At 46.4% G+C, this 21,390-nt stretch overlaps 1 long non-coding RNA gene across 2 annotated transcripts; it reads left to right on the top strand.

The window, feature by feature from the left end:
• Nucleotides 1-271: 271 nt before the first annotated feature.
• Nucleotides 272-20,590, top strand: LOC141568192 (uncharacterized). 2 transcript variants are annotated; one of them, XR_012491237.1, is made up of 5 exons: nt 272-421; nt 2,285-2,365; nt 11,484-11,854; nt 16,521-16,784; nt 20,215-20,590. It is a non-coding gene; the product is annotated as an uncharacterized LOC141568192 (long non-coding RNA). The 2 variants fall into 2 exon arrangements; XR_012491236.1 differs by lacking the exon at nt 11,484-11,854.
• The last annotated feature ends 800 nt before the right edge of the window (nt 20,591-21,390 follow it).

Here is a 21,390-nt window from a genome sequence, read left to right as displayed (position 1 = left end):
GTCCTCCTGTCTAGAGTTGAAAGATGATGCTAATTAGAGTAGAAATGTTGGCTGGAGTACACCCTCAAAGCCATGGAAAGAAGGAACCAGGGCCACTCTACTGACAACTTTAATAGGGTAGAGATTTTTTTTTTAAAGCAAAAATAAACAAACAAACTAAAACCCACGGCACCAAGGCAGGCCCAAAAGGCACATGTCATCCACTTCCTTGTCCTCAGCTCACTTGGCAGCTTCCTCTCCCCTTTTGAGTGACAAAGGGGAGGTCCTTGGCTCTGACACTCATAGAGTCTCCTGACCCCCACTGAGAGACCCTTACACCCCCTCTTCCTGGGAACATTCTGCTGCATCTAGCAGAGCTTCCTGCAGCTCTTGGGGCCCAGCTCGACCACCTCGGTCTCTGAGACCACAGGGAAGACTGTTGGTGAGGATATGTCTGGGGAGGGGGACGGGGCAGTGCTCTAGGCAGTGGGGGGGGGAGTATAAGGGTCATGCAAAGAAAGGGGTGTTTTAGGGAAGAGAGCAAATCTCCCCTCCCTGGGGAGACAGGGCCCAGACTGCTTTTGAACTGTATACTTTGGTTCCTCTCTCCTTTAGAGAAATTGCCCACATGTTATATCCTGCTCCTTTCCCATTTTAGAGCTTAAAACCAACATTCTCCATTTATGTGAGACTCCTAGGGGAGTCATATTCCCAGAGGCAGAAAGTAGAATGGTGGGTGCCAAGGGCTGGGGGAGGGGAATGAGGGGTTGTTTAAATTGTTTCAAAGTTTAGTTTGGGAAGATGAGAGAGTTGTATGGTGGTGATGGTTGCACTAAGAAACTACATATACACTGAAAAATGGTCAAGATGGTAAATTTTGTTATGTATGTTTTACCACATTAAAATGAAACTCCATGTTGAGTCTTTCTGGCTTTGGTTCTTGATGGGTAACAAGATCCTTTTGGGAATTTAGAAGACTTTTCTTTTGCAAGTACCTGGCCCTTACAATCCAAGAGACTCACTTTTGTTTCTGGAATGGGCTTCAAGAGCCTATCCCAGATGTCAAGACAAGGTCCATTTTCTTTTTATTCCAACGTTAAATAATCTTAGCCCCCCTCCCCCTTCCTAAACCAGAATATCACTGACGAGGAAGTGTGACGAAAAGAATATTCATGAATTGATTTTAAATGTTTGTTCCTCTTTTCACTAACCATGTATTTAGATTGACTGGGGTTGGTCAAGAGATTTGAATTTAGTCTGTCTCTCAGTCTGGTTGAGATATGAGAGTTTGCGTCAGAGGGTCTCACGGTGGTTGGCTGATGGGATCCCTGTGCTTCAAGGATGGTTAGAGAAGTAAGAGATGTGGTGACCACAGTGATAGTGAATCTATTTACTTAGGTCCTTATAGCGCCTTACCTCTCGCTCTTTCACTCAGCACAGGAAAGGTGTCATTCCATAGTCCACTGACTTCTATAGCGTGTTAGTTTTCTTTCGCTGCTGTAACAAATGACTGCAAACTCAATGGCTTAAAAGAACCCAAACTTATTACGTTACAGTTCTGGAGGTCATTAGTCTGAAATGGGTCTCAGTCAAGGTGTCGGAGGGCGGGTTCCTTCCGGAGGCTGCACGGGAGGGTCTGTGTCCTGGCCTTTTCCAGCATCCCTAGAGGTGCCCACATTCCTTGGCTCGTGGCCCCTTTCCAGCAATCACATTACTCTGCCCTCTGCTTCCATCATCGTAGCTCCTTCTCTGACTTCCTGCCTCTCTTGTCTAAGGATACCTGGGAAATCCAGGGTAATCGCTCCATCTCAAAATTCTTAATCATCTCTGCCATATCTGTCCCTTTTGCTATGTAAGGTGACTTATCCACAAGTTCCAGGGATTAGTGTATGGGTGTCTTTGGGGGCCCATTATTCTGCCTGCCATGGAGAGTTCCTGTGGAAAAGTCAGCCATCCATCTCAGAGTTGCTCCCTGGTAGGTACTATCCCGTTTTCTAATAATTTGCTTTGAAGCTCATTACAGCTTTGATTTTGGTTTTCAGCAGTTTGACGATGACGTATCTAGGAGTGATTTTCTTTGTGTATATGTCCTGTTTGGGGTTTGCGGAGTTTTTTTAATGAGTGGGTTGATTTTTTTTTTTTAATCAGTTTCGGACAATTGTCAAACTTTCTCTCGTCAAATATTCCTTCTGCCTCATTGTCTCTTCTCTCCATCGGGGCCTCCAGTGATGACATGTCAGACAGTTGATGGTGCCCCACAGGTCTTTTGCTTTATTCTTTTCATTCTCTCCTCTCTGTTCTTCAGCTTGAATATTTCCTGTTGGCCTTTCTTGGAGTTTGCTCGTCAAGTCTCCTGCGTCCAGCTGCTGTTGAGTCCATCCAAGAGGTACTGGTTTCAGATACCCTATTTTACAATTCTAGAGGGCTGTGCCTCCCAGGGTTGATTTCTCGGGAGCCCATCCACAGGTCAGCAAGTGAGCCATGATGTCAGGGTGGGCATTTCACCCACTGGCTTCCTTCAGCCCCATGCCAGGATGGGACACCTGGCATGGTCCCATCTGCTGATATAGGAAGTCCCATATCAGCAGATGGGACCATGCCAGGTGTGGATGACCCCCTCACCAAGCACCCAGGAACCTTGGGTGAAAAACAGAAAGGTTAGAAATTCTAAGGGCATGGCTTGGACTCTAGGGCAGTCTCCATCTCCAGCCCGGTGCAGACCTCAGCAGATACACCAAGGACACGATTTGTTCTCCCAATGGGGCGCAGCACACATCTGCATGGAAAGACGGCAAAGCACCTGGCCTCCAGCCCCAGGGAGGCCCAGCCTCACCAAGGCCACCAGCAGAATTGGGCAGTGGGGACAGGCCTGGCAGTGGGAGCAGGGCCTGGCTTTTTGGACATCCAGTTTTGCCAGCTGGGGTGGGGGGCAACCGTCAGGTCTGACTGGTGCTGAATCGGTAACTCTTTGGAGAGTGTGCGCCTCAGAATTCCTATAGTAAATTAGGAAGGGGCTCAGAGCCGTTGAGATCTGAGCACTGATGTCACATACCTTTGTCCCTTGGGGCTGGTGACATGGTGTGCACGATCCTGTGGAAAAGGCTGCTCCCTGGGAGCAGGTACACAGGAAACTCCCACGTGGACCTACAGGCCGGAGAGAGAGAGCTGGGCTGCCCAGTCTGCTTTCAGCAAAGAGAGGCAGAGGGAAATCAGCGTGCTTTTAACCAAGTGAGTGAGTCCAAGACAGAGCCTCCAGTGCAGAGGGTCACTCCGTCCCAGGTCTGGGTGAGGGTGGCTGCTGGCTGGACTTGAGCTACAAGGAAGCAACCCCAAAAGCAGCCCATCCGATCCTTCAAAACAAGGAGATGTCCCCATTTCTCACTGAGATGAGAGAGGCAGCTGCATTATTTATGAACTGGCACAGCCTGGAGTTAACAAGGAAGGAGGAGGCCTTCGGAGGGGAAAGTGGTTTCAAAAGCATCCGTATTTTGCTGCAAACACACACACACTATGATTTAGGGTGTGCTGAGGTTTAGAACCGGAGATGACTGGTGCAGTTGGAGACCATGGGGGACGGGGGGAGGGTGTGGGCAGGGCGGACAGAGGACAGAGTGGCAGCCGTGTGACCCTGCAGGTTCCCTGGGAGAGAGGGGGCACCCTGGGGGGGGGGCATTTTCTAGGTCTAAAGTGTGTGTGTGTGTGTGTGTGTGTGTGTGTGTGTGTGTGTACACATTTGGAATGTATCATCAAGGGGCACAGGGAAGGAAGGTGCACCCCAGAGATGCAGAGCCTCTGGGATTTGTGCGTTGTTTTCCTGGCCAATCTGCTGTAGAACTTGGACCAAAACTCTGAGAAAAGAGTTATTTGTAACATTCTTTTTTTTTTAATTAAGGCATAATAAATTAAGGTATAAGGTGTTCAGTGTGATAAGGTTTGATCATGGTATATGCCCATGTAACAACCACCACCACAAACAAAATACAGAATATATCCACTGCCCAGAAACTTCCTTCATACCCTGACCACTTTTTGACTTGTACCAACATAGATCAATTTTGCCTGTTCTAGAAATTCATAGACTTGGGGTCGTACAGCATGTACTCTTTTGTGTATGGCTTCTTTCACTCAGCATAATATCATTGGGGAGACATCCAGGTAGTAGGTTTAACAGTAAATGATTCTTTTTATTGCTAAGTAATATTCCACAAATGGATACACTGCATTGTGTGTTTCTGTTCAGCTGATAGGCATTTAGGTTGTTCCAGTTTTTTTATTTTTATGAATATGACTACTATAAACATTCGTGTACCAGTCTCTCTGCAGACATATGTGTTCATTTCTTTTGGGTTAATACCTAAGAGTGGAATTATGGGGTCACAGTGTAGACATACATTTACCACTTTAGCAGACTGCTAAATAGCTTTCCATCTGAACTGAGTTATGAGTTCAAGTTGTCCCACTACTTCCCAGCATTCACTGTAGTATTTTATTTTAGCCATTCTAGTGGTTGTGAAATGGTATCTCATTGTACTTTTAATTTGCATTTCCCTAATGGCTAATGGTGTTGAGCATCTTTTTATGTGTTTACTGACCACTCATATATCTTATTCATGAGATTCCTGTTGAACTCCTTTGCCCATTAAAAAAAAAATGGGGCTATTCATCATTTGGTTGTTGTTGTTGATTTGTAAGCGTTCTTTATATATGCTAGACCCTCCAAAGGAAGTTTTTAAAAGTAGCTACTAGTCATGCTACCCCTGTTCCTGAAACTGAATAACTGCCACCCTTCCATCCCACTTTAAATCATACCCCTTTGAATGGTATACTGGGGATAAGATGCACTGTGACCCAACTGGCAGAAATGCAAAATTCTACTTAATCAAATACAACTGTCTCATGAGCTTCCATTTCTGCTGAAAGCAGAAAACAAAACAAATGCACGAATAAAAGCAATGACTCTTACTGCTTCAGGGTAAATTCTCTCCCATTTAAAGACTTACTCTGCTTTGTAAAATTACTCAGGTGGTGCAGAATTTAACTTAACTGACCAAAGTTTAAAGTCCCTTTAAGATTTCTATCCTCTCAGAAGTCTTCTTGTGCCATAAAAGATGGTCAGGAAGTTGCTTACATACCTCATGACACCAAGTAGATACTCCTGGTCTGCTCTCTGTCCTCCAGTTTCAGGCTGGACAGTGTGGGAAGCACCTGGGATTGGCCCATCAATCTCGAGGTCAGCTCCATCCCTGGAACCATGACACTAAAGGCAGGCTACCACCTCTTGCTCTCCTCCCACCTTCTTATCGCTACCATTCCCCACTCCCAACCTACACAGAAAGTTCTGGATCTACACAGGCCCCAGGGAAACTGGTCTACGGGATCCCAGGCTCCCTCTCTGCCTAAACTTGCTACACCAGCATTTCTCTTCTACTGAAGCCACCCCATTTATCTTCTACCGTAGGTCACCCTTCAAGGTGCCCTTTGCCTAGAATTCTAAACTGAAAGTGCTTTTGGGTCCTTCTTGAGACCACTTGGTAGGTCCATAATCTCACCCTGCACCCTACATTTAGTGGCTTAATCTAATGTTGTTGACTAAAAATGTTTCCAATCTCTGCCCTCTGTTACCTGCACATTCCAGGCCCTCCAAGAAAGGCTATTCCCTTTCCTGTGGGATTGGGAACTACTCTTGGGTCCTGTTGTCCATCTCTCCTTACTTTACAGTGTATAGTAAAAATGTTCCTCCCCCCGTATTGTTATATTTCAAAGAAATCTATTTAAATGTAGGAGAATTTTTCCTCTCTCAACAGCCCAACTTTGCCATTGAAAACTTGGCTTTCGAACCTATTGTTTCTGAGCTTGTTTGGATGTCTGATGCTGGGCATTCGCTCTTCATTCCAGTTTCTCCTCTCTCCTTCATTCCAGCGACTACTCACACACGTTATGGCAACTGTGGCTAAATAAGGGAAAATCACAAAGAAGGAGTGAGAAAAGGAAACACATTCATGTAATTCAAGGTATTAATCTGAACACACGTACATGACTAGCAACGAGGAAGGGTTCAGTCTATTCTTCAAAAAAACCATGTATCCTTGCACTTAGCCCCGACTTGAGTCCCTGCTCTGGCCTCTGACATTGGATGTGCCTGTCTGGTTATCCCAGTGCCTTACGCCCTCAGACTCTCTCCTTGGCCCCTGTTCATCTGTTAACTCTGTTCCCAAAATTGCTCCGTTTCCTGCAAGGAGTTACTTTAGTATCCAGTTTGCATGGGACCCATCCACTTGTGGGCAACAAAGAAGCAGGAGACAGACCCTGAGGGAAAGCACTCCTAAGAAATCCCCAAATAGATTTCTTGATGCAGGAGAGCCTAATTAAATTTGGACGGTGAGCCCTGCGACAGCCAGCCTCCAAGATGGCCATCAGTGACCCCACCTCTGGGTCTCCATGCCCCTCCCGCAATGTATCAGGGTTGGTCGGTGTGACCGATACAATAAGACCCTGTGATGGCATGTTATTTCCGAGGCTAGGGTTTAAAAACATTTTGGCTTCTGCCTGTCTCTCTGGGGTCACTCGCTTTGGGGGAAGCCAGCTGTGACATTGTGAGGATACTCAGGCAGCCCTGTGGAAAAGTCTGCGTGGTGAGGAACTGAGGCCCCCTTTCAAAAGCCACGTGAGTAAGCCATCTTGGAAGCAAGCCCAGAATCACAGTGGCAGGCAGGCTGGTGTGGTAGACAGGGCTTATCCATCCAGCCCCATCAGCTCATAAAAGAGGAACTAGAGGCTGAGAACAGCTGATGGACCCATCCCGTCACCATCTGGTCAGAGCCCAAGACACACCCTGACTCACAGTCTCATTTTAGATGAACTGATTGATTTTCAGCTTATGGTGGTTTCTCAGACATCACATTAATGTTTCCTGTGCCCTGGCTGCTCCATCCTAGGGAGCCTGGCCATCAGCAGAGCCCAGGACATCCTACGGTGGTAGGCAGGGGATGGAGGTCAGGGGCAGTCTGGGTTGAGAAGCAACGTGTTAAAGACACAGTGCTAAGAACATGTGTAGCCTTTTTGGAGACGAGCATGTTGTCCACTACAGTGGAAGTTAGGGCCGTGTAAGAGCGTTCTTTGAATATGGTATAAAGTGAGGCTTCCTGGAGCGTGCTGAAGCTGCCCAGGGCATGCACTGAAACCCCAGCCTCAAGGTAAAGGGCACTAAGCAACAGGCACACATGGGAGGGTGTGTATTATCATCGCATAGTGCTAGGAAAGAAGCCATTGAAGCAAGAGGCACAGTGAGGTCCATCTGTCTGCTCCTTCTTGATCAGAGGAGGTGTTTCTAGAACAACAACGGGCTGGCTGGAGGGCAACGAGGAGGGGTCCTGCAATGGGGTTCCAGACTAGCCCCGAGGACCCAGGAATGCTGATCTTTATGGAAACTTCCCCAACGGGCCTCACCAACCTCTGAGTCTGAGCTTCCAAGAAGAGAGGCTGAAGCAGCAAAGGCGGATGGAAATCTATTGATTCCTTTGGTTTTGTTTCGCTTTGTTTTCATTCACTGCAGCGGTTTTCTCCCTGAGAAAGCAGAGAATTTTCCAGAATAAGGGTGCTGGCCCTTCTAGATGACCGGACTGTAAGGCATTACTTTTCAAGGACACTTGGCAGTCATGTTTCTTGCCAATAAGTTCAGATGTGACCACATCAAGTTCAGAAAGCCTGGAATTCTTAAAGAGAAATGGAAAGCTGAGTCGGAGAAGGGGTGGTTCTCTACCTCCGATCTCCAAAAATAACGTACTTTATTTTTCTGTGATTGAACTGAGTTCCCAAGCCCTTGTTTCCATTCAGTCACTACCGGATTTTTTTCAGTGCCCTTTGGGTAAAAACTGAATCAGTCAGCAATTTTTTCCCCCCCGTTCTTCTTTCCCTCCCTTCTCTCCAGGTGTGTTAAGTTAGAGGAGGATGCAATTATGGGTTGGGAGACACTGGGTGGCTGTAACCAATATGTCTAATCCTCGTTGGCCCCAGGACATTGGCACCTACTGTATCACACCTGTCTCTAAAGAGCTCCACTCTCTAGTTGCCAGATCCAAGCAGATTCCTCTGTGTCTTTTTTATCCCACCACCAGAACTCCCCAGCTTGCTCTCAGGTACACCTATGTCCCCTCGGTGGCACTGGCTGTCCCACCCTTGGGTGCTGGGGGTTCTGGGAGGCCACGGGTGGCCCATCTGCTGAGGTCCCTGTATGTGCTGGCTCTTTCTGCTCTGATGTCGTGGTAGACACGAGACTTCTCCAAGACGCTTCCTTCCCTTCTGTCTCTCCCCTTCCCCTCCCATTTATTTGTTAAAGAAACCAAAGCCTTGGCTTTTTAAAGAGTATTGTCACTGTTAAAAAAGAAAAAAAAATCCACTCAGAAATTCAAATGATTTCCCCCTCCCTTTCTTTGTATAGAGGCTGCAGGCCAACAAAGGAAATAGGATAAAGAAATCTCAGTGACAGGGGTTGTGATAGGCTTTAAGGTGGAGGGAAACTCTTTGCATCAAGTTCTGAGTGGCAAGCAACAGCAACCAGTGCTGACTCAATTGTCAGAAAAGGAGTCTCTTGAAAGAATATCGAGTAGTTAGCAGTTGGATGGAGGGCTAGAGGGCAGGTTCAGGGTGATCTTGGAGGACAAAGTCAAACCACAGCCCAGACCTGGGCTATTGGGGAAGCCCCACCACTGACCTGAGCTCCACCGGCTCTGCCCCAGGAGCTGTGCTTGGCCTTGCAGAGGCCCATTGGCCTTGCGTGGCCCCTGCTCTGAGCCCCAGTTGCAAGGCAGGCTGGGAAAGGAGGTATCTGACCATCACAGTACCTATGGGAGAGGTGGTTTTTCTCCGCAGACTCATACCATTGGCAATTCTCGAAATAAAGTAACCACAACAAGTGACCAGGGTCCTCTTGTCACACACTAGAGCTGGGCTGAGAAGGTTCTCGGATAGTCTCAGATGCTCCAAGGAGCCAGCAGGCAGGTGGGAGGCTGAGGGGGGGAGGAGGACAGAGGTGTGAGAAGGGTCAAGAGTCTATGTGGGGGCGGTGCGTAGAGACGTGAGAACCACGATGAAAGACTCTCCTCTTTTGAGGGGCCCCTCCTCTGAGGACCCCGTAAGGCCTGGAAGGTATGACTGAACTGAGGGAAAGGACCATTATGCTCAGGAGTGCTGGATTGGCCAAGAGTAAAGTTACTTAATGAGGGGCAACACCACCCCTACCCCCATTGTTAAGGGGGTGGGCAACCCTGAGATGAAATCGGATGCTGCTGAAATTAGGTCAGGGCAAGGGGGAGAGGTGAAGACCTCGACTTTGGGATATGAATATCAGAGACCCCCTCCCCTCCATCCATGAGGGGGCAGGGACACCAAAGCTGAGGGAGGGTAATGGCGCCAGATGGGGACACAAGGCAGCTAGATCTCTGCTGGACCATGCAGTGACCTTTTGCCTGTGGTCTCTTGTCATAGGGATAGTATTTCCACTGAAAGGTCACCACCCCCAGGGGAGCAATCATTACTGTTTTGCAGCCTGTGGGGAAGGTCAGAATGCAAGGCACCAGATGACAAAGAAGAAACACGGCAAGAAGAGAAACAAATGTTAGAACATGCTGCTCTGGTTGTCCCCCGATGGCGGGTGGAGATGGCTCCTGCCCCTTTGTCCAGTGCCCAGGATCGCCGTGTACTGGGCTTTACCTTCCTTGAGAACGTCACCGGGTTTCTAACCACTTCTTGGGTTAGAAACAAAACAGCCATATCAATTCAGGTTGTTGTTGGGAGCTTTTAAAAGAGATGTCGGTTGCACTTGACACACGGTTGGTGCCGAGGTAAAGGCTGGGTCAGTGCCCAGGCTGTTCAGCTGGAAATCACATCCTGCTCAGGAACATAAATGTCACGCTCCCCAGGCCCCAACACAGGCAAACTGCCTCACAGTGCCCATTCCCCAGGACTCCAAATTTTCCAACCAATGGTTCTGCGCTTGCCTTCAGACAGCCTGTTTGGGAGTGGAAGGCCAGGCCAACAGGAAATGCAGAAGCACTGTCGCGGACCTAATCTTTTCATTTGCAAAACCAGCCGAGTTAAAATGCATCACATTAGAAACCCTCTGAAGGACCTGCTCTGTAAATTCTTTCAAAGGTCATCTTAATAATTGAAACCGGTGATATGACCAGGAAAGAAATGCTAATGTTGATGCAATTGCAGGTGCTTACTGCTTGTGGAAATGAAGACAGGTGAGTCTTTGGAGCCTTAATTCCAGAGATGGGGTGGGGGGGGAATGTTTGCAAGTTTGTCCCTTTGTGGGCTCCATAATCCTGTGTCATCTAGTGGATACAATCACCGAATGGCAAATTGAGTAGTGAGATCATCAACACAGCCCAAGAGAGACTTACAGATAAATTGGGGAGGATGTTTCGTTTGGTTACACGAGGAAATCAAAGCTGGAAACGCAGCAACCTGAGAAAAGACAGCTCGGCATGAAGAAGGGGGCCTGAGTGTAGCCCCTTCTTCCAAGAATAAAGGAATCTCACGAACCTGTCCTCGGCATCCTCAGCCTCCTCTTTCAGAGGCTTTCTCATCTTGGGGTTCCCTTACCCACCCCCCAACTCCCACCACCAGAGAGCCGAGGGGCCCAAAGATTGTTCTCAGAATAATTCACACTCAAATGTGAGCTACTGAAAGCAGCCAAATCGGGATCAAGAATCAAATCTGAAACTCTAAGGTGGAAGCTTCCAGAGAACATCCTCACTGGGAGAGGTGGGGTCCTGCCTGGGGAAGGGGTTCTTCATTGTCACCGGTTCCGTGAAGGGACAAAATAACCGGACTCACAGGGGTCTGGGTGGAAACTCCAGCTCTCGCGGTGACTACCGGTGGTGATGGTGGCGGTGATGGTTCTAAGCACCTTATTGCATCAACAAAGAAGAGAGACCTGAACATCTCTCAGACTGGGGGTGAAGTGGAATCCTATTTGTGACAGTGTGTGGTACATCCAGGCGTTCAGAGGACTGGAGAACCTGTGAGAGACACCCGTGGCCTGGCTACTGGCTCCCCGAGGCTGTGGCCAGAACGGGCTGAGCTCTAGTGGAATGCTTTGCTTTGGTCAAGGGCTGTTCAGAGGTTGGTGCTTTGAGCGGAAAGCTAGTCTCTGGTAAGCGCCCCACATAGAACCTCCAGGAGCTTCCCGGCCCCGTCGTGCAGATGTCTCATCTCTACAACCTGAGCATTTAGGCTCAACATATTCTTTATTCACTGACCTCCTGGAGTTCGTCCCTGGAGGCCTGGCCTCGGAAGGAGTTAGTCGTCCAGAAATGATGCAGGCCATAGAATTCCCATGGAATTAGCTCAAATTGAATTTAGCCATAATGGCTTCTTATTAGATTTAACTCCACATGAAACGATTCGCCAGGGACTTTGTACTTTGTCAACAAGCACCTCAGAATGGGAAGGAAATTTGTCTTTTGCTTTTTTTATTTTTTATGTTTCCTATTCGCTAGTCCCTCCACAGGTGTTCACAAAATTGCAGCCAAGCAGAAAAAAGCATTTTGGAAATGACTTTGGATGAGAGGCCACTGCTGCCAGCCACCCTTTTGAAGGTGCCCCTGCTTTTGATACAAGGGTTCTGCCCCTACACAACCTGCTGGGCCCAGGAAGTTGTCCTTGGCTGCAGTTACTACATTGTGCAAAACTTACCCCAGCTTCCTCCCAGAATCCCCAGCGCTTCTGCGGAAACAGCGACTCTGTTGGAATGAAAGCATCTTGAGAAGTTCTGCGCGGCCCAGGCTGCAGTTGCCTCCAGAACCCCTGTGTACCCGTGTTTCTTAGAAAATTATGCTGTGCCATCCCCCTGGTGGAACATAAAATGACGGTAGGCATATAATTCTTCTCTGAACAGTCATGTGTTCATGTGCATATAAATGTCTACTCACCATATTGTATATCTGAAACGAATCTAATATTTATGTCATCTGTACCTGGAAAATAAATTAATGTTTGAAAAGGACTGTGTTTCCCCAAAAATAAGACCTAGCCGGACCATCAGCCCTAATGCGTCTTTTGGAGCAAAAATAAAACCTAGTCTTATTTTACTATAATACAAGACCGGGTCTAATATAATATAATATAATATAATATAATATAATATAATATAATGTACTATAATATAATATAATATAATCAGACCGGGTCTTATATAAATTTTTGCTCTAAAAGACGCATTAGAGATGATGGTCCGCCTAGGTCTTATTTTTGGGGAAACAGGGTAAGTCAGTGAAAGCAAGCTCAAAAAAAAAGGTGTATTACAATAAAACTCACTCCTCAAAGCTGGGATTTCATAGTAATATACATAGATTGACGTGAAAAGGTAGGTCAGTTTGAAGAAAAGTATTAGCTAAATATTAAACAAGATGACACTTGACCAAAACCGTGACCAAAGTTTTGGAAAGAATGTGTTGGAGCCAAGCTCCTCAGAACACGGTCAGCAGATAGCATCATGGGTATCTCAGGCCCCACCCAGGACACACTCTATCTGAATGTGCATTTTAACAAAGTCCCAAGGGGATTACCATGTACTTCAGAGCTGAGAACCACAGCCTAAGATAACCTGGGGACTTCGTTCCACGGAACAGCTGGTATGACTAGATAGAACCTTTGCCTGGCAGAGACAATTATCCTGAACATCTGTGGGCCCTGATTCACTCTCAAAGCAAAGGTGTTTTGTGTTTCCACTGTGAGCAGTGCCCAGGGCTGCCCCGTTGACTTCCCTTTACAGAGCCCTAGGTGGTCTCACCTGCAAGTGGACGAAGGAGGCCCTGGCAGAGGACAGCCTGGGACAGCCCAGGACATGGCTGAGCCAAAGCGAATGCCTCAAGGACCTATATATACGGGGAGGCTGCCAGCTGCAGGGGCCAGAAGATAAGAGCATTAATTTAGCTTGGCTGGCCTCCAGAAAGCTGAGCAAAGCTAGGCCCCCAAGCTAAGGGTATAAATAAATAAATAAAATAAAAATAAATTGGCAGCTGTTTACGCTTCCCTTTGTAACACTAGCTGCATGCATTCAGCACGTCCTACGTGCCAGGCGCTGTGCCAGAAGCTTTATTTTGCCATTCGCTGTCCCTCACTAAAAGCCCTGCAGCTCAACATCATCAGTGAAGTTGATGCGACTCAGGAGGTATCTTGCCTGTGGTCACCCAGCCCTTCACTCGCCCCCACCGCTTTTTGCTGAGAGCCAGCTCTGAGCAGGAAATGGAAACAGGCTGGTCGCTTTCAAGGCTGCAGCACGACCAGTTTTCCCTAGCGGATTCTGGACTGAAAGAACGCTCAGTACCCTAATAAGGTTTCAGAACCGAAAGGAGTGTCTTCATCACGCTCAGCTGTGCCAACACCATCTCATCAATCGTGTCTACACTTGGACGCAGACACAGTGAACTGTTAGCCACGCAGCAAACTTGGAAGCACCTTGAAAGAGAGTCTCAGCAAGTGGCCAAGATGCTCGTCTGAAGGAGGGTGCATTTATGACAAATAGCCCAAGAGGCTGTATCTTGCTGGGATGCCAGAAGGATGAAATGGGGCCACTTTTGGGGACGTGCACAACACCATGTGCCTGATACACAGTAGGAGTTCAGTACATGGGCTGTTCCTTTCTTCTCCCCCACTCCCTCTGGGCATGGCTAATCATTTTATGCTCCATTCATCCCACAGAGAACTAAAGAGACCAGTCAGCCTCTGTTGAAACAGGAATGGATTCTGTTGCTGGTGAGACAGTGGAAGAAGCTCCCCTTTAAAATGCTGTTTCTCAAATATTTTTAATCCGCGTCCCATTTTGATAAACGTTTAACATCCTGTGCCCTTCTTCAATATTTGAAATTTCAAGTGAAATTAAACATTGTGATTCAAAGCAAATTAAATGAATTACATAATTTGATATACTTCATGCAGACTCCCTCCACCCACTGAGATCCAAAAATGACCCTCAGTAAGGACAATCTGGTTGTTTTCAGCTGAGTTATGATAGACCAACTCAATGCCAGAACATAAAGAGATGTGGGCAGCACAACAGACCTATACAGTTTGCATCTGCCCAGCACACCGGTCTGCACTGCATCAGTTAAAAGGCTTTGCACCTCCTTCCCACATAGATGGGCACATGACCAAATCTGGGCCAATCATAGTGCTTTACCTGCCCCTGCCTACAGGGATTGGCTCAGGGGGTGGGTATATGACCAAATCTGGGCCAATCATAGTGCTTCATCTGCTCTTGCCCACAGGAATTGGCTCAGGGGGTGGGCACATAACCAAATCTGGGCTAATCATTGTGCTTCATCTGCTCCTGGCTATAGGGATTGGCTCATGGGTTGGGCACATGACCCAAACCTCACAGGACTTTTCAAAGTGGAGGGGTGGAGCAGAGGCGAGAGAATAGGAAAGGGGCAAGGAAATGGAGAGGCCTCTCTCTGGCCTGGAAGCTGGAGGGGAGGAGAGCTCAAAGCCCAGGTATCACACCTTCTGCCTCATGGAGAAGTGATTCGAGACAGTGAAGCGTGTTGGAGAGCGGTGAGCTCTCCGCTGGGTCCTGGCTCCATTGGCCTCCACAGCTGACGCTCACCTGCTCTCCCCACATTTTGGCTGCTGGAGGCAATACATTTCTCTTGCAGTAACAAAATTGTTCATTTAAGGTTCTCTCCACACCCCCAAGCAAGAATGCCCTGACCGAAACAAAGGGTGTAGGAGAGGGTTCCCGACTCTCCCTGGACATTGAAGCAGTCCTCGCTCAATGCCAGTTAATTTGCAGTTCCCCTTCCCTGCACAGACATGGTTTTCTTCTTTTGCCTTTCACACTTCTCTCCAGATCTCACAGTCCCTTTCAGTCTTTCTATCCCCACACCTCCCCTAATTCTCTTCCTTTTTACTACATACTTTTATCCATCCAAGCCTCTAGCTCTGTATTATTTTGGCTGTTGGTTCATACTTCCCATAGTATTTTTTTTCCTCAGGGAAATAAAGGGCCCCCTCATCCCTGCTCTTAGGGTTCTGTGGGTGCTCCCCAGCTCAGTGATGTTCAGCTATCGGCCAGGCTGGACCCTGCCTATCTTCCCAAAACACACACTCTGGCCTGATGTATCTTGGTGGTGGTGGTGGTGGTGGTGATTGGGGGGGTGTGGGGGGAGGCAGCTAAAACTACAGCAGGTTTGACAAATGCACACAGGAAGCAACCCTATTTCTTCAGAAGCTGCTTGAACGTCTGTGTTACAATTTTAGCATCTGGTCAACCAAGCACATTGGACCTGATCCATTTATAAAATCATGTGTTGGAGAAATCATATTCTAGAATCCCATCTGTGAGCTTTTACTTTCTGTTTGGTGTTATACCTGCGTGGGGGGAAGGAGTCAATAAAAACCATCATAATTTAATTTTAATTCACACAAAGACAAGAGACATCAGCAAGCAGCACGATATACATCCAACAGGTTCAGGTAACACATGCAAACTCCTGTGAATGGTTGTAATATCAACTCTCGAGTCATTGAACCAGGGTTTGAAATCTCATTCAGTTATAATGGGGGAAAAAATTATATATATATGAATATATCCCATTCAGGTAAGTTCCTTAACTTCTCTGAGCGCCCCTTTCCTCACCTGTAAATCGGGGGATGAGAGTTCACTATGTGAATTCCAGTGGAAGTCACCAATGTATCTGCTATTGTTTCCCTAGGCCAGCTTACACCTCCTAAGACTGAGGAAGACACAGAGCAGAGATTTCAATGTCTAAAGTGAAATGGAGCTTGTTAGTTTCATAACATGGGTTAAAATCTCAGTAAAGCACATTGTGTTCTATTACATAATGCTACGGTAAGTGTGCTGCTGTAGTTCAGCCTGCAAACAACCACCACATTTAAATGAGAGAATTAGAGAACTTTCTAAACCACTTGCCATCCCAGAAGAGAAAACACTTCCCATTGTGTGGGCACTTTATAAGGACATATTTCTTTGGGCTTTCCATTGCGTTTAGCATTCTATTTGTATCTTAGCAAGAATGTTTTTCTAAAATTTCCAATTGTCTATCTAGCTAGAAATTTAAACCGATTGATTTTCCATTTAAAAAAAATGTCTCCTAAGGTAACTGTAAAGAGTAAGGCCATTTTCACTGTGGCAGAAAGGAAGGAAACCCTTATTTTACCACCTCCTCTTTGTAAAATTTCTACACATTTTTTCTAACTGGCTATTTTCAAACTCCATGGCTGAGAATTAGTGAATATTCCCTTTTTTGCAAATTTTAATTTTGTGGTGAAATGAACAAATGGCTTTGAAGGAGCAAAGTAAGATCTTATGAAGAAAATACTAGACTTCTAATAACTTTTCTCTAAGATCCATTCACACTGCGGACTTTTCATAAGTTAGATGTTGACTTCTAACCCACCGAGGTACACCCCGACTCTATAAATACACACACACCTAACATCCTTCTAAAAGAAGTAAATGTGTGCTGGGAAAATATTGGAACAATGAAGTTCCTGAGAGAAGCTTGTTTTTTCAGGTTATTAAAAGAAGGTGGCAAGCATTCATGAGGATATGAAAATTTCACGTCGTCTGAAGGAAACTCTTGAATATGGTTAACGTGGCTGCCAAAAATCTCAGTTATGTTATGTCAGAATGTTCAATTGCGAGCTACACTTTAACGACTGGAAGGATAACGGTAACAGCAGGAAGCTTCTGCAGCAACACACAGCGCCCTTAAAGACCAAGTTCCCGCCTTTGAACTTGATTGTTCAGGGGCTACATCCTCGGGTTACATGACCAGGTAAACAATCAGGGGTACCAGGTGCCTACAAGTGGGGAGCAGCCTGCCTCTCTCCACATTCTCCTAGACAACACTTAGCTAAAAGGTAAATTCACTTTGCTCTTTCTGAAAAAGTGGGTGTTCCAAGACACACAGCTCGGCACTCAGCAAAAAAGCGCTCGGTGCCTCCCTATCTACATTAAATACTTGGTTCCCCTCTTTTCCGTGCAGCTTGCTTGCAGGGTGATGTTGCTATTTTTATCAACTCTCTTCAACCCAGCTGCTACTTCATGTTAACGTGGCGAATGGTGTGAAAATCCCAGCAGAGGTAATGTGAATCCCAGAGGGACCTATCCTCTGTCATTTCTAGAACAGATAAAATGTCATGAGTTTCAGTGGGGTATGCGTCAGGGACATTTCACCAACAGAGGCAATGAGAACATTTCTGATATTTCAGGGATGTGGGGCCAGAATCCAAACTTCTTCATTAGCCCTGACCAAAAGCCTGCACTCGTGCACACATACCTAGGGTTCAGTAAGGTACTGTGAATCTGTGTGGAAAAAACTAGAAGCAGGAGTCTTCCAGGTGCTGGCTGTTGTGGCTTCGTGAATTTGGGACAACTGCGTAGAGTCTACCCTGGAGGTCGCTCCAGAGAACGCACTTCCTTTTTCTGACTTAGACTGTGACTTGTAATTTTAAACCCACTCTTTGTATTTCTTCTGTGAAAATAACAGCATTTTGGCGAGACTGTGTATGGGGGGGTGGTGGCGGAGGGGGGGAAGTGCCACATAAAACTTAGACGATTTAAAAATACAACTCTAATTGCAGGTTTGTTTTCCCATGGTTTGGCAAATTAGGGGGGCAAATTGGAGGGGCAGTTGGAACTTGCCCCAGGCACAAAATGACTGCTCGGTTACCCGTCCGTGGTGTAGTCCATGAACTTTTTAAAAACCTATGAAAATATGATTTTAGGAGTTTCCTTCTAAAGTAGCAACTGTTTTCTATGTGGGGATATTTTGTGTGTGAGCGTGAGTGCTTAAAAATATGAGCATCAAGGGCTTGGATTTCTCTGAGTTTTACTTTCTCCAGCTTTAATGGGAGGACAAAATGATTCCCCTTGTCACTCCAGAATTCTCAGATTCTCTTAAGTCTAGATGAAATTCAGTGAAGAAATCAGTACCTCACAGCACCCCTTCCCTTAGGATTTGCAATCTACAAGGAACTGAGGGCAAGGGTTAGCGCTTCTAGATGTCTGTACAAAGCTGGATCCATTGTCATTTTATAACACCTTTAAGGTAACAAATAGTCTCAAGGGAGGCTAGGGTGTGAAAGATACTGTTGATGGGCATACAATCTATGTCGTCCTCCTGGTGGGCCTTATGGTACTGCAAGGGCTAACAACTGCTTCTCCCAGGATCCCTTGCAGCACTCCTTTTGGATACAATTCTGCTTTGGCCTGTGGAGTGACTTTGCACAACGTTCGGACGGCAAAAGTAAGGTGGAGACCACGTCTTTGTTGTTTCTGCTGACAAGTGCCACTGACGATATGTTGGACGGTGCTGTCACATTAGTCCCCACTCCCCCCTTTCAGTCTTGACCTCCAGAGGTCCATCAGAGAGCACTCGTGTTTTGTAGGTGCAGGTCAGGAGTACTGCCTGGCTGGAGTCCAGTGTTTCTGCGGTAGCTTTCTGAGCACTGGATTGCGCGTAAGGGAAGGTGATTTACAGGCACTGTCTGGAGGGCAGCTTCTGGGTACCCCTTGCTCCTGACTGTGGCAGCTCCCTGGCATTCCAGCATTGCCTCGATATACCGGAAGTTGTTCCTCAAGGTCCATCCTGAGGCTGGTGCCTGGAACCTTCCAATGAATTTTTAAGCACACAGTTCCTTGCATTAAATCCCTTTCTGCTCAAAATGACTGATGTGGTTTCTGATGGCTACAAATGAACCCTGCGTTAGAAGGCAGGTAACATGGGACTGTAGAAAACTGGGTTCTAGTCTCAGCTGTACCCTCACTCATTGGGACGGTTCGCCCTCTGCCAAATCCCTCTGTTGGCCCCATCTTCCTTCTTTGTAGCTGGCACCACAGCCTTCACCTTCACAGAGGACAATGAACGCCTTCAACTTTTAATTTTTCCCTGTGATCCAATGAGTTTCATGTCCTTACACATTTCTTCACCTTCTGAGAAAAAAACAAACCCACCCCAGAAATCTTTACAAATAATGTAGAGCTTTACTTTTGGTGTTAGTAGAGTGTGGGTCTCTGAGGTCTTACCCAGCACAAACCACAGAGAGTTTCCCCTAATCCAGGGGAAGCAGAACTTTCTCCCTCTGCGTCCCTGGGCAGCAGCGACATTTCTCTGCTGTCACTCATTTGTCCTGTGGTTTCTTCCCAGCACACAGCCCCTGTCTGACCTCCTCCCCTCCACAGTGCTGTCTCCCTGAGGAGGTCCCCACAACCTGCTTCGTCTGCCCCCCGGGCCCGCATGTGGCTGGGATCCCCTTGGTTCCCTAGTCCCAGCTTTTCCCTTGCCTCCCAGTCAAGGAGGCTCAGAAAAGCCCAACACTTGAGAAGTGGGTTTTCTCTATCACTCCGACTGGGTTTCTCGTGAGAAAACTTTGGTGACTGACATTGTCTACCTGGCCATATAACTGTACACTGGTAGAAAATACACAAACAAGTCAGGGCTTTCCCAAAGCACGTGGGTATAGGTCTAAAACGGCAAGAGAATGTATCCATTCATTTTTTTTAATAAAAATGTATTGAGGTGAAATTCGCAAAACATAAGTTAACCATTTCAAAGTGAATAATTCATTAGTGTTGAGTGTACTCACGATTTGTACAACCACCACTCTACCTAATTCCAAAACATTTCCACCATTCCATATTATAGTAAAACCTTGCCTATTAAGCGGTTACTCCCCACCCTGTCCTTCCCCAGCCCCTGGCAACCACCCATCTGCTTTCTGTTTCTATGGGTTTATCTATTCTGCATGTTTCATATAAATGGAATCATACAATATGTGGTCTTTTGCATCTGCCTTCTTTCACTTAGCATTTTTTAATTTTTTTGAGATTCTTTCACATTGCGGCACAGTAAAAAGTTTACTGTTTTTATGGCTGAATAATATTCCATTGTATGTATATATCACAATTTGTTCATCCATATTTCCATTGATAGACATTTGGGATCCCCCCCCCGCCCACTTTTGGCTATTATGAAAAGTCCTGTATGACCATTCATGGACAAGGATTTGTGTGAGTACCTGTTTCGATTATTAGGGATGTATCCCGAGGATTGGAATTACTGGGCCATATGGTCATCCCATGTTAACTTTTTGAGGAACCACCATACTATTTTCCACCATGGCTGTACCACGTTATAGTCCCACCAGCAATGTACAAGACTTCCAATTTCTCCACCTCCTAACACTTGTTATTTTCTGTTTTAGTTTGTTCCTCGTGCGAAGTGGCATCTCATGGTTTTGACTCGCATTTCCCTAATGAGTAACGAGGTTGGCTATCATCTCCCATGCTTGTTGGCCATTCGTCGATCGTCTTTGCAGAAATAATGCATCTGTTTTTGATCTGGGAAGCTGATGACCTTTGGAACTCAAGAGGCTTGAGCTCAAATAGGTTCAACTACTCAGAAGCAGTGTGGTCTCGGGCTGCTGACTTCTCCAGGCTCCATTTTCTTCCTCCGTGGAAAGCATAGAATGACTTCACAGGGCTGCTCCCTTGACATCCTCTACGTCTTGGCTTCCATTGTTGGCTCGGAGAGACTTTCCTGATACAGTTCTTTAAAATAGATTCAAGTGTGATTCTGTTTCACAGTGTCCATTATTTCTTTCATCGCACTTGACACGCTTTGTGGTTATATAGTCATTTGTTTGTAAGTTTTTGTCATCTGTCTCCTCTACTAGACCATTCACTTTTGTGGTCAGAAGCCATTGACTATCTTGTCCACAGCTGTACATCCAGAGCATGGCCCAGTGTCGAGCATCTAGGAGAGTGTGTGATACTTGTTGAATGGGAAAAAAAATCACGATCGATGATATTTACAGGGAATTTAATAGAGTGCCTGGCACGTGTTAAATCAGTTGTTCACAATAGCAGTTTTGGAAGTAGGGTGGTGGGGAAGGGGAGAGTGTTTGTGGCTACCACTGGAATTGGGACGACACTACCAGCATTTAGAGGCCAAGGGCCAAGGACACAAGACAATACCCATGGGGCAACCCTACAATGCAGAGAGTTGGCCCACATGTCACACAACTTTAGAATAGCCTATCAGACATCGATGTAGGGGGAAAATTTGTAATTACCTACATTTGTAATACTGTTTTTTTTTCCATATAAACAGAAAGTAAGATTTGCACGTGTTAATATGCACTGAATTTTCCAGGAATGCAATTATCACATAAATTTAGAAAAGACTGTTTTGCATTGTGTTTGAAACTCCACTGAGAATTGTTCCCCTTTTCAGAAAAATCACATCTACAGTACATTAACACACTGCTCAAGGTAGCTGAACCCCCAATATAACACTCTTGGATCAGGCTATACATGTAAGTGTGATTCTACATATTGGTGCAAAAAACTGATTAGTTCATTAGGGCTTTTAGTCTAGA

This window comes from Rhinolophus sinicus, linkage group LG13, assembly GCF_036562045.2.
Source record: "Rhinolophus sinicus isolate RSC01 linkage group LG13, ASM3656204v1, whole genome shotgun sequence".
Lineage (NCBI taxonomy): Eukaryota > Metazoa > Chordata > Mammalia > Chiroptera > Rhinolophidae > Rhinolophus > Rhinolophus sinicus.
The sequence above is the reverse complement of the archived record's forward strand: the minus strand, read 5'-3'. Positions and strand labels throughout refer to the sequence as shown.